This window comes from Etheostoma spectabile, chromosome 9, assembly GCF_008692095.1.
Source record: "Etheostoma spectabile isolate EspeVRDwgs_2016 chromosome 9, UIUC_Espe_1.0, whole genome shotgun sequence".
NCBI lineage: Eukaryota > Metazoa > Chordata > Actinopteri > Perciformes > Percidae > Etheostoma > Etheostoma spectabile.
Window position 1 is genome coordinate 33,097,293 of NC_045741.1, and position 13,387 is coordinate 33,110,679.

The following is a 13,387-nucleotide window of genomic DNA, read 5'->3' on the forward strand; positions in this document are numbered from 1 at the left end:
CACAACACACCCGTCTAACACAATGTGACAAAGATAAAGAAATACAGTGTAGGGAGCGGCAAAAAACCCAGTGGGCTTATTTGAAGCCTCCACCTTAATTATTTTTAAAAAATTCACAACATATAGATATAAAAACCTTAATAATTTTGAAATTTCATAACATATAGATATAAAAAACAGAGACCATAATGAGACATCATAAAATATATACAAACTAATAACAAAAATACATATATATGCAATATATAGGCTACATTGTTCTGTTTTTTTTACAGATTACACAAGTGTGAATTAAGTTTAAATAAATATAATTATATTGATTTTTTTTTTTTCAGTTGTCCTTATTTGTATATTTGGTATAATATTTCTTTTCTCTTGTCTTTGTATTTGGTGTTGAGGTAATCCAAAAGTAACGGAAAGTAATCAAGCTATGTTACTTTAATATTGTGATTAGATAACTGACTACAATTCGGACAGTAGCCAACTTGTATTGAAATACATTTTTAAAGTAACCCTCCCAACCCTGATGATTGGACATTAGCTAGCTTGTAGACATGCAGTTGATCAATGAGCTACTGATAGTGAATCATTAATGAGCAGCTAATGCTAAAGTAGTTCAGTTTGTAATAGTTTCCCAATTTATAACTTTCAGATATTTTGATTGCTTTGTATTTCCTAAGTTTAATTGGCAGTGGCATTCTAGAGTTGTACTGCATCCCATAACTGTGAAAACAGTATATTTTAAGGACTAGAAAGAAAATAGAACATGCTCTTTACAGTCGGTGTGTAGCATGGAATTGAAACCCAACCCTTAAGTTGGGTCATGCTGAGACATGCTTTATTATTTTGGACTCTATAGCAAACTAAATTTTTGCTTTCCACCTATTTACTACTGAATAAAACTTGAACTGTGAAAATAAGGAAAAGAGCATGCTTGCCAAATAAAAAGGCTTAAAAGCCGGAGCAGCTTTAGCATGTTGTTCTTTGCATCTCATCCTCATTAAAAACACAAATTTAAAGATGTCACTGTGTAGTGAACCTCTAACTTTAATACCGCAACATCCACGAGTGTGTTAGTCTCAGATAAGGAGAAGAGAGACCATAGCAAAGAAGATCTGCTTTATCCAGTTTATATCATTCTTTTTTCATCCTACATTTATGCCTTATAACAGGAGTCCAACGTTTTTTAGACCAACGACCCCTAACCTAAAAGAGAGAAGAGCAGTGACCCCCTTACTATATCTATTGTATAAATTTAAGTTGCATAATAAACTGGGTCTACAATAACGCAAAGAGTGGCCTAAAGCCTTTACACATACCCTTTTTATGGTGCCCTAAGCTATTACAATTACATACATATTCATATTTCAGAATGTTTTAATGTCAAACACACAGTTAATCTATAAACTTAACCGGTGGCTACCATAAAATATACATAGAATAGGCCGATTTATCTTTCTTAATATTGCGTTGGATTCATGTTAATATTTCCAGATATATTTTAATTTGGGGGGGGGGAACACGTCCCAAAAAGTTTTACATAAATTTGTGGTCCTCCTGCATTGACTGTGAGGTCCCCCCTAGGGGTTTCGGACCCCCTGTTGAAGATCCGTGCTTTGTAAGTAAAGTTGTAATCCTCCCTCTGGAACATCATTGAGGATTGAGTGTTGAGGTGTTACAAAAACTATAGTTTTGTATTAAACTGTTGCATGAAAACTATGTAGCCATTATAATGATTATATCTGTGTATGACTGTATTCAAAAGAACAGGATGACCTTGCAAGAATAGAAAGTGCCTCAGGGCGAAGTGCATGATGTGTGGGAGCTCAATGGGAACTCATGGGATTAACCCAGGACTATCATGATTAGAATATTTATTAGGATCGTCTATTGTGTGGCCATGGGAGTTTTTGCTAAAAAGAGTATCTGCTGAGGATGTTCGCCAGTCAATCTCTTTACTCTTGTGGTGCACGTTATTGATCCCTTGCTGCATGTAAATGAGCTTTGAAGAAGATTCCAGTGACTCTGTCATGATTTGGTAAATTATCCTGACAAAAGGTTTGTCTAATTCTCTCTAACATCACTAATACAGTCAACTCATTAGCACATATACAACACATTGATGCAACTAGGCAAACTCATGTTAATCTAACAGATATTCTATAGTGCATGGAAGAAATGGAATGGCAGGAAGAGAAAGAGTACTAGAAAATTGTACTTAAGTAAAAGTACATTTTTAAAGGAAATATTAGTATGAGATTAGCAGCACTAATATCGTGCAACTCATAACAGTCTGTTGAAATAAGTTAAACTTATTCCCTGGATCCGACATTGGTGAACAAGAGAAGAAATTCAAAGATGAACTATTAGGCGCAAGAAATGTGTACTAACTGTAGTTTACCTTGTCCAGGGGGGAACTTGAAACTCTTTATTTTCTGGTTGGGGGTGGGGTCCTAGAGAGAACCTTTTGGGTGTTGAGCCAAAAGACTCCCTTGCTGCACTAATATAAATGTATTAAGCTTAAGACATGTTTAAGTTACTATATTTGTTGGTATCGGCAGATATTCAATATTTAAGAAATTGGATAGGATTGGGGGTCTAAAAAGCTGATCGGTACACTGCCAGTACACATTGTACTCTATTAAACGGTACCACGCGGTATTGTATGGTATGACCTCAAGTATGTGATCTCAAAATGCTACATCTTTATGAACAGATAGATACAGAGCTTAAATCATGGTAACATATAGGGGTGACCCTGAATAGTTGACTTTTGGACAATTCAGTCTAAAGAGCCTGATTCGACGGGCAATCTCACAGTTGTAACCGTCGTAGTGGCTGTGTCACAGCTACATGAAGGCAGGTTTGGACCCAAGCGCAGAATAAACTTGGAGGGAACTATGATACAGTATAATCCAAGAGAACCAGTAACACGTGGGAAAAGGCAAGACTTCAGCAAAGACAGAGACACAGGGATTGACGAAAACCAGACAACAGACCAAAAAAATACACAGGGTAACGAGAGTAGTAACAAGGGACAGGTGCCATGAGGGCTGATGAACAGGTGTAACACTTCAGGGCAGACAATCACAGAGGCAGGAAAACACGTGGCAGGAAGTAAAACAAGAGACAACACAGGAGAAACGGAGACACTGCAAAATAAACTAAGAAAACCCAGGATCGCACGGTAGTAACAAGACAACGAGGACTGTAAATACAAAGACAGTCTGACAAGGGTAGACACAAAACAAGTGTCCAAGGAAAGACATACCTGATCAGAGAAATCTGAAACCAAAAGTCCTAAGGCCACTGGCCATAGTGCAGGACCGTGACAAGCAGAAAATGTGGATATGAAAAAAAGGATCATTCCATTTGGGCTGTATTAGGCTCTAGAATGTCTGATTTTACATAGAGTTGCGTATTTTTGCCCAATAAAACAAGATATGTAGCCTATTTTGGAAGGTTGGTATTACTCACACAGTCATGTTAAAAATAGATACTCTAGTTTGATAGATAGATAGATAGATAGATAGATAGATAGATAGATAGATAGATAGATAGATACTATTTTGATGTGTACTGTTCCTGACATCTACACACACAATGGCATAAAACTCCTTTTGGGAGCTATTACTCATGCAATATTCTGACTTAATCTAAATGAATTTGGAAATGACTGCATTTGCTTCTACTTTGGTGTAATCACTTTCGAACCTATCAAGTGTGCCCATCTTTTTACCCCTCTAAATCTGTCCATTAACAGATTCATTCACTCTGACAGCCAGGAGAAGTTGACAGATACACATGATGAAACAGAAATCCCATCCTTTAAAAAGTTGTTCTAAATGATAAAGTGTGAAGAAAGTGTGTGTGTGTGTGTGGGCTGGATGTTTTTTGTAACATGAATGTAATGTATGGGTTTAGCCCTGAGGAGCATGTTTCTGCTGCGGCTTACACACTCTTATCCAATGTAACACTTAACCCCTCAACGGTGCCTCCCACTGATGCACTGCAGTCACTGCTCACCTGGCTCTGTTTGAAGTTAATGCGTCACCCCGGGGTCATGAAAAACATTGACATTGATTATGATGAAACCTGTGCACATGTGCATGCATGCACCAGTATGTAAATGCTTTTTGAAGTCATTCTGGCTGCAGGCATTGCAGAGACTGATAGCAATGCAGCTCTTTAATCTTTAAAACGCAAGATGTTATGCTGTTTCTTTGTAGCTCATATTCATACTACACAAACACAAGCTATCAATCTCTGCTCGGCTTCTGCTAACCTGCTAAAAATCACACACATTGAAAGCTGAGAGGTATTTCCCTCAGATATACTGTAGGTAACATGTAATGACCTCGCTCAAGTGGCCACAACAAAAAGGGAGAAAAGCCATTGTAAAGTTTAACCAAAACAAACTTAATTAAACAAATTAAGCCAAATTTAAAGAGTTAACTCAAGTCATTAAAGCATGAGGTATGGAAATCCGAGATGTCTGTAGGGTGTTTATGGAGAGTATGTTTATATACTGTATATGTGCATGGCTGAACCAGAACAGAAGGGAAATGAAAGTCCCAGGAGCAGTGGCAGAATGGGGAGTCAGCCAGAAGTTTTCATTCCCTTACTTCTCGCATATTTTGTAGTTTTGCCTTAAAAAAGCTTGTTAAAATGATTTTGATTAAACTTCCTGAATTGCGCAAAAAAGTTTGACGCTCTCGTGAGGTGGTTTTTGTCGAAAAAGAGTTGATTCGCAAAATGGGGTATAGAAACACTTTAAGTGAATATGTTTCAGCAAACCGATTAGCTGTCCATTCTCCTTTTATTTCCCCGAAGATGCCGTTAGAGGGCAATTTGTTTGGTGTCCAGTTAGCAACCTCCATTTATTTGACTCTGGATTGGACTCCAGAGCTAATATCTCACAGAACTACGCTGTCGAGTTTATTTGCTCCAAACCAGTTGATGGAAACTGAGTTGATTTCTTTTTTGTGCCGTTTCAAAAATGAATTTGCTTGACAGAAACACCTGGAGAGAGTGACAGAGCTGCAGCTTTGGCTTAAAAAAACCTGACACCGGTGTAATTGATGGAACACCAATGTAAACACCAGTGTAATCATTCAGCTGCAAGGCAAGGAGAGTCACAGGTTAGCATCAGGTCTGCAAACACCTCTGGAAATTTTAATCTCGTTGACCCAAGTACTACTGATTAAGAACTAAAAGGGGAAAGAAAAGGGGTTGAGAGAAGAATCCTAAAAAGGAACATTCAAAAAAGCACACATCCTCCATAACTGCAACTAAAAGTTCAGTTCTAACTTCACATTCCCACAGGGATAAATATAATGCACAACTCTCGTTACAACGTTATAATGACAAACTTGTGGCATTTAAAACAGACATAGATGGGCAGATAACCTCTGACTGTATATACCTACAACTTTAAATCTTGTTGAAATATCTCAACAACTATTGGATGGAATGCTGTAACATTCTGTACAATTATTCATGGTCCCCAGGGATAAATATGTGACTTTGGACCCCTGAACTTTTATCTGGCATCTTGGTTTTACACTGAAATATATATTTGCAGGATTGGCATTCAATTTGATACAGGGATTCGTGTTTCCCACAAGATGAACTCTCATCACTTTGGTGATCAATTGAATTTTGCTGTGGCACCATCATTACATCAAAATTTCACGTAGTCCACTTTGATTTATGACCAAATGAATGCGGAACTAGAAAGGCATGCCCTATCTCATAATATAAAAGCAGAGTGAATTTTAGCAGTCAGGAACTCAATATTCCGACACTGAATAAATGCAGCAAGAGAGCTCCGTTTGTGCTTATACAAATGGGGACCATTACTAAGTATAACACACTGTTGCCATGGAAAGAGTTTTGGTAATAGACTGGCGGAGAATTTCCAAATCATTTTTTGTGCTTGCACAGAGCTTATACCGCTGATCAGTGGACCACAAAAGGAGGGGAAAGAGGGGGAAGGAAAGGTGGCCACAATGCACAAAGAGCATTTGTTAGCTCCTTGGTTAGCTCACGCAATGGGGCAACCTAGCTTCCACCGGAGAGCCATAAAGTTGACCTGCCATAAGTCTCATTTTGCTCCAGACTTTCCTCCACAGTATGTGGCTAGTCCACACAGCATTCCGGGATGGGAGAAAAACATGCTCTGGTTCATTTGCACTTCTTTAAACCAATCACAATCCTCATGGGTGGTGCTTGGCGCCAGACAGAGCAACGGTGCCGCTGCAAAATAGCCTCGGGGTGGAACGTGTATATTCAAAGGTTGTTTTAGTCGTGCAACAGAAAACTGCAATTGGACAGATAGTCTAGCTAGCTGTCTGGATTTACCCTGCAGAGATCTGAGGAGCAGTTAACCATAGTCCACAGAATTCCAACAAAAAGAAAGCAAAAGGTAATGGACATTTGGCCAAAAAAAGTGATATCCAGAAGAACATCCAACAGCATTTTATATTCCTGAAAGTGGAACGTTGTGGATGTAAACAAACCTGTAACATCCGAAGTAGCCGTGTAAGAAGCAGGGTAATGTAAAGGGAACAATTATTGCAAATTGAACCCCCTCAGGCTGCTTCAAGACCCCCCACCGCTTTGTGTCAGGGTCCTGCATCACGCTGTTGGGGTTCTAATTCTAACACAGGTGTTTGTCATTTTAGATATCTTTATTTAGGACTGTGCAGACTGTGCTTAATAGACCGCTTCTTCTCAGCTCTTGCACCTGTTTAGGTGGTACAAATTACACCTTTATGATTTGTAATGGTACATTTGATCTACCTCATTTAACTCCCAGCATAGTTTCACCCTGCTCAACCTGAGCAGAAAACTGGAAATTAAAAACATCTGCGTAGGGATGCAAGGCCCGTAAGCTGAAATAAGTAATCACATTGGTAATTTAAAGATATTCAACCCATCTTTCAAAAAACACTGCAGAATCTAGATTCATCCAGCTGTAGCCACCTGTTGTTCTTACTCTACAGAACTAGCACACAGAGACCTTGCTAAGATGGTTTTCTTTTGTAAATATTTTTCACGTTTAATTTAAATACGTTAACGTGCATTTGTTTATCAGTTTAAGGGCAAATGAACTTTTTGCAAACTATTATAAGAGTTTTTTATTTGGCAAGGCAAGGTGTTTATATTTTCTTTGCTACAGGCTTTAAAAAGTTACAATAGTTGCTCTGTGCTTTTAGGCTTTGTGTTCAGCTTCAATGAACTACTTGCATATTTGCGACTGAATGCCAGTTCCAGAAAGGTACTAGTCAAAACAGACATTTTGCCATTACCCCATCACTAATTTAGAGCAAATTCTTTCCATTTCAAACTTGGTATTTGTGAGCACTTTCTGATCATCACTTTCACTTTGGAATAGGGCTGGCACGGTTCATGAAAAAACATCCAAACTGTTCGGTTTGCTTGTCTCAGTTTGGAACGTGTGTGAGTGTCGCACGGTTCAATGCAATTGAATGCAGCCTCATGCCCGTATGTGACCTCAGACAGTGTGTTTCCCTTTCGTGTGAAAGTAGAGGTGTGGACAAGTTACCAACAAAATGTACAGGGATAGACGGTGCAAAACATGTCAGACCGTCCTGCCGACCTGTATACATTTAACCTCAATGTACTGTAATGTCCGTTCACTCTGCTGTTTCAATCCTGTCGGCTCTCTGCAGCGGGCAGTGCTGCTGCTAAGTTCCCCCCGTGACTGACGCGTGTGCACACACACATTCACACACACGATGGATGGAGGAAAAAACAGAGATGAGACCTACACAATGACCTAAATTGAGGACTGCTACGCTCGTTATTCTAAGTGCAATGATAAGTTAAAGTCCAATGAGTCCTTTATCAAACCGTATGAATGTGTGTCCCAGTCCGGGATAGGAAACTAACAATGTAACAATCAACAAACCACTGACAGACATGGTCAAATTTGATTCAATAAATTATAATAGTTTATCTTAAATCTACCAGCCATTTTCAAATTATAACATTTGCAGTATCATGACCCTTTTTGGTAAGGCTACTAGGAAAACTCAGCCTAGAGTAATTGTATTCTCCCCTAAAACAAAAGAACTATACATTTTTATGTTTAAAAGACAAAGCTTTAAGAGTTTGTCTCTTCTTCTTTTAAAGGATACACTTTTCATAAGAGCTACACTGAAGTTGGCAGTTTGATAAATGCAAGTTATTTCAATCTTTGTGTGCTAAAAAGGCACATACGTTCCTGTAGATGGCTATACACAGTCTGCTTTTTGTTTATTTTTTATTTGATTAGGACAATGCACAGTAATTAACATTGCTGTAACCAGTGTTAGCCAGTCGGCTAATTTTCAACGGTAGTCTTTTAACTTAGCATTCACGTCTTTATGGTGGGAGGAAACCAGAGCACCCAGAGGAAACACACGCAAACTCCACACAGACAGGCCCCGCCCCGACCAGTGATGTAACTCTGCAGTGCCAACTTGCTGTGAGGCAGAAGTGCTAACCACTGAGCCACCATGCTGCCAGCTTGTTAAAATCATCAATGTTATCCCTAGCTGTATCTAAATCTCACCTAACTTTCCTTTCCTATTGGTCCCAATAAGGTGATTGAAGTCAGGACAAATTAAATTTGTGCACGATAACATGATATGCACTTCTTTTCTTAAATATTGTATTCTATATTTTGGATAATAAAGTTATATCATATTCTGAAGCATATTTCTGTAGTGTTAAAGACTTAAAGAAAAAATACAAACCGTACAGAACCGAAAACCGTGATACAAACCGAACTGTGGGTTTTGTGAACTGTTTTCCTGAATGTCAGGAGTTACGGCACATTAAATCAGATTGTGCCTAAGTGAGTGTAATACATATTTTTAAATTAAGAACATAACCACAATAAAAATTGCCAGTTTGATTGACATTCAGTTTCCAACCCAGTTCAGCAGGTCCTATGACAAGTACAATAGCTATGAAAACAGCAATAATGACACTGAATTTGGTTAATCTACCCATTATGAGACCATAAAAAAGAGACAAGAATTAGCACAACACACTGACTCTCTCTCCTTCATTTACTCTTTTTTACCGTCTCCTCCTGCTGCAGCTGTCACTTGTTTTAGAGGTTGAGGGGTGGTGATGGGCGGACCGACTCTTCACAGAATGGGATCCTTGGAGTTGATACATGTACATTTATGGAACCTTTTGAGTTTTTATACTTTTTGCTAAATATTGCGTCAGTACCTCTCAAGTCTATTTCAAACGATGTTCCACTTCCAGGATTGCTCCGTAGCCTCTGACACATACACAACGTTCTGCCGGATGCCCGTTTTCTTCCGCTTTCTTTGTTTTTGCTTTCTGATGTATGCTCCTCAGATCTCTGATAGGACAGATTATTTGGATTTACCCTGCAGAGTTTGATGTTGCACGCCTGTTAACATTCAGTTGCTGGCGACCCTGCTACTACTTCACAGAGAAGCTGCACTGCCACATGTCGGCCACAGTGCACTGCAGGATAAATGCAGTTTTCGGGACGTACGCGAGGAGCACCGGCTGCTTTTGCCTCAGCTCCCAGCTCCAATACCGTACCATGTTGCACTGTGAAGGGACTTTTCTTTTGTTGCTGCAAAGGCTCTTGCAATGCGCTGCGACTGGCGTGTGGTTTCTTGGTGCAGCATCAGCCAGATCGCCCCCTGGCCGATCAACCAACAGCTGCTTTCCCTTAATTTATCTCCAGCAGGGTGTGGGAGATAGTTAGGAAGACAGTGAGAGAGAAAGTTGGTGTGTGGTGCTAACTTCCTTATTTGTGACCATTATCACCAGAGATAGCAAAAGTACTCACTTCCCGTACTCAAGTAGAAGTACAGATACTAAAAAATACTCTGGTAAATGTAACAAAGTACAGGCTTGGAAATTTACGTAAAGTATAACAGTAAAAGTAGCCTTCCGAATGACAACCATTATTTATGCAAGCTAGTCCACACACATGTTACTAGAGTGCTTGCTGAAAAACTTCAGTGGACATGGAAAAGAGGCTCTTCATATGCCGTAGGCTAATTTTTAAATGGATGCCTGTCAATAGGCCTAAAATATCACATATATGATTATCATGATATAGGAGACTGGAACTCGAGGTTAATAAGATTCTGACTGAGTAACAAGATACGAATTCAGTTGTGATTCTGTGAGAATTCACAGATCCAGTTTCTCTTTTTTAATCTTCCCCTTAACATTTAAAGGATCGTGCTGTACATTCCCATCCAACTAGAATGAATTCGGTATTGACGCAAAACATAATGGTAACTCCACTGAAATTATTACAGACTAAGGTAACAAGCCAATTTTGTAAAATGTAAGTAGTCGAAAGTACCGTTATTTGTGTTAGAAATAAAAAGACGGCACAAAAATATATAGTAAAGTAAAAATATCCTAAAAATCTACTTAAGTAAAAAAGTATTTGTACTCTGTTACTTTCCATCTCTGATTATTACCGGTGCTAACAGGGGGGTTAGGTTACAGTCACTGGGGAGACCTGGGAGGTAACTTTGGGTGCCGTTATCATTGCTAACCAACTGTATGAACTCCAGCACATGCAGAGTCAAGGTTGTGGGCAGTTCAGAGCAGCTGTGAAGCCATGTGACATGTCCTTTCTCCGACGTACGGCTTATAGCTAGGCTGTTCTGGATCCCCTCCCATAATCTAAAATCTGAATCAACAATAACAAGCTTATTAACACATTTTAATGTTTATCTAGCCTAATTCACACAATCTCGGCACCGGTTTGCGTGCAGTTAAGTGTCCCAAATTCCCCTTAACATACCCCCATTTGTTCAGGTCCTATCCCCTGACCAATCTGCTATCCTAACCTTAACCACTCAAGGTCAAATGCCTAACCCCAACCAATCGGCTATCCTAACCTATATAAAAAGCCTACATGATCAGAACAGTGGGATGTTGGAGCAGAGGGTTTCTTTTTTTTCAAAACAAAGAGACGTCGGACTAACGGGTTGCAGGACCGAAGGGAATTTTTGGGGTTCCTGAGAGGTCGGAACAATGGAGCGTCGGAAAAACGTGTAGTCCCCAAAGGGACGGGTAGAAAGTTTCAAAGGAAGAGGACGCACATGCGGCCAGACTGCCTACCGAAACCAAGAAGACCAAGATTAAAACACATGCAGAGAGTGTGATTTATTCTCTGCTCAGTCAGGATGCAATTATACCACTTTATCTTTACATGCCTATTATGGGTTTACAATTATAATGATGTTCTGAGTGTCATTTAAAGCACCTTTAAATGGGTTTTCAGGCTAACGTTTCGTCATTACTAATAACTGCCTTAGTCTCAATGGCTTCTTGGGATTTACACAACTGGCAACATACAATAGAATTAGCTCTAAGCTTGTTTTTACTTGTTACAACACTACAACACTATGTTTTATTCTGGAATCATAAACATGGCCTTTGGGGAGGGCTTTAGATGAATGGTTGGAGCACTTCAGTATCATGGCTGCTGTTGAAATGTGCTGCACCCTGACAGTGTGTTTGTGTGACGCTGGGTGGAGAGCAGTAGATGAGGCAGCTGGCAGAGATTCATGGCAGAAGGATGACTGTGTGTTTATTGCTGGGACTCCCAGGGCATCACACACTGGGCTGAAAGGGACATGGCTATCAGTCAGTAACACGCCACACAAATACACACATTAGGTTTATCCAGCAAATAAACACAAGCGCACGCACCGTTTGTCATTTGATTGGTACACAAAAAAATTGCAATTGTTCTTAGTTGTCTTAGCCGAGAGCCGCCCAACACAGCTCGGGAAATGTTCTCGGCGTTTCAGGGAGTAAGGAAGGACAGTAAGACAGTAGTCGGCAGCGGGTCAGTAGACCGCTAACGTTGGACCAAGCCCGGTGTTTGGCTCTCTGTAACCGATGCAGCATAAAAGCACGGTGGAACCAGCAAGCCAGGCTGCCGGTGTTAGTTGGCTAACACTAGCTCGCTAACTCCTCCTTAACGTTACCCCCTCGTCACATCGTTCACAGAAAACAAGCCTAATAAAGCGGTCACTCGTGGCGATAGCAACGTGCTTTGTGTGGATGAAGCATGAAGTTAAGTTGACTCATTTAGCGGCTGGCTCTCTGCCTCATGTCACAACCTGGCTCAAGGCCATGACAAAAGAGGGAACGAGGCAGGGTAAATGATTAAAAAAAAAATTATTTAACAAAAGAATAAACTAAACATATATTTTGTGTCTCTGTAAATAAATAAACCCAAAGCAAGATGTGGTGGTCAGGGTGACCGGGCTGTGGTTGATCTCTGGATTGCAGTGGAGAGAACGGGTCAGACCAGGTGGAACTTTATCCCCCCTCACAGCTCACAGCTGCACCGAATCTGTCATCAACTCAGGACAAAGAGATAATTAATAAGAGTGAGGTATCACTCCCAGATGAGGTTTGTTTTGGAAACGGGAAAAAAAGTGTAGTAACAAGGCAACATAAAAATGTGCATATTCATTTTTACGTTTGGCAATAGTCTTTTACAGTATTATATACTTTGATTCATTGGTTGAGTGGTTGTCTGTCAATCGGAAGGTTAGTGGTTCAACACCTGGCCCTGCAGTCCCATGTCTAAATGTCCTTGGGCAAGATACTTAACCCCAAGTTGTCCCCCGATGCTGCGCCACCGGAGTGTAAATGTGTGTAAGTGTTTAGCTAAAGCTCTTTTCATAGTTAAAGGTCTTCTGCAACAGCTTGCTAGCTAACAGTAGCAGGCATGGAGCTCTGACACATTGACTTGTGTCACAGCTGACACAAGTTAAGTGTGTGTTGCTGCAACAATGAGAACAACCATGGACTGCTGTTGTGGCCGGAAAACTTATACATTGATCCCTTCTGAGACTTTTTAATGTGAGAAATCTAGAGCTCAATTGTGGGCCGTTTTACAAAAATTGATGGCTAATTGCAAATTTAGTCCAAAGTTCAGAAGCTCCACAGTCTGACGTGACAGCCGGCCGGTGCCTGCCGGGGTTGCTGGCTTGCCGCCCGGCCTGTCCACCTTCACAGACCCCGCTATGAGCTGGCTGGAGCTCTATCAGGAGACTCACAGACAAGAGATCAGACTGATCGTTTGTGTAAATAACTCAACGTACAAATCCATTATAAGATTAACTGGAACCTGTGGCTGAGTTATAAAGAGATTGCGGGTGCAACGTAACAAGCTCGCTGACCGGGCTGTCACTCACACACACACCGGCCACGGAGCCGGCAGAGGAGAGGGAAAGGAGCGTCTGACAGGGCAGAAAGATTCCCATCTCCCTTTGACAGTCTTGTAAATAAATGATAACATGTATATTGATGCTGTCAGTCTTCCTCTGTAAGACCATAC

General features: G+C 40.3%; 1 protein-coding gene and 1 long non-coding RNA gene across 2 annotated transcripts in view; both read right to left on the reverse strand.

Moving 5' to 3' along the window:
• Positions 1-13,387, reverse strand: part of LOC116695372 (inactive N-acetylated-alpha-linked acidic dipeptidase-like protein 2) — a 483,781-nt gene that overhangs the window by 402,417 nt on the left and 67,977 nt on the right. The gene's annotated exons all lie outside the window — the stretch shown is intronic.
• Positions 1,131-13,153, reverse strand: LOC116695376 (uncharacterized). Its single transcript, XR_004333438.1, has 3 exons — positions 13,143-13,153; positions 7,370-7,372; positions 1,131-1,320 (listed from the first exon to the last, which is right to left on the reverse strand). It is a non-coding gene; the product is annotated as an uncharacterized LOC116695376 (long non-coding RNA).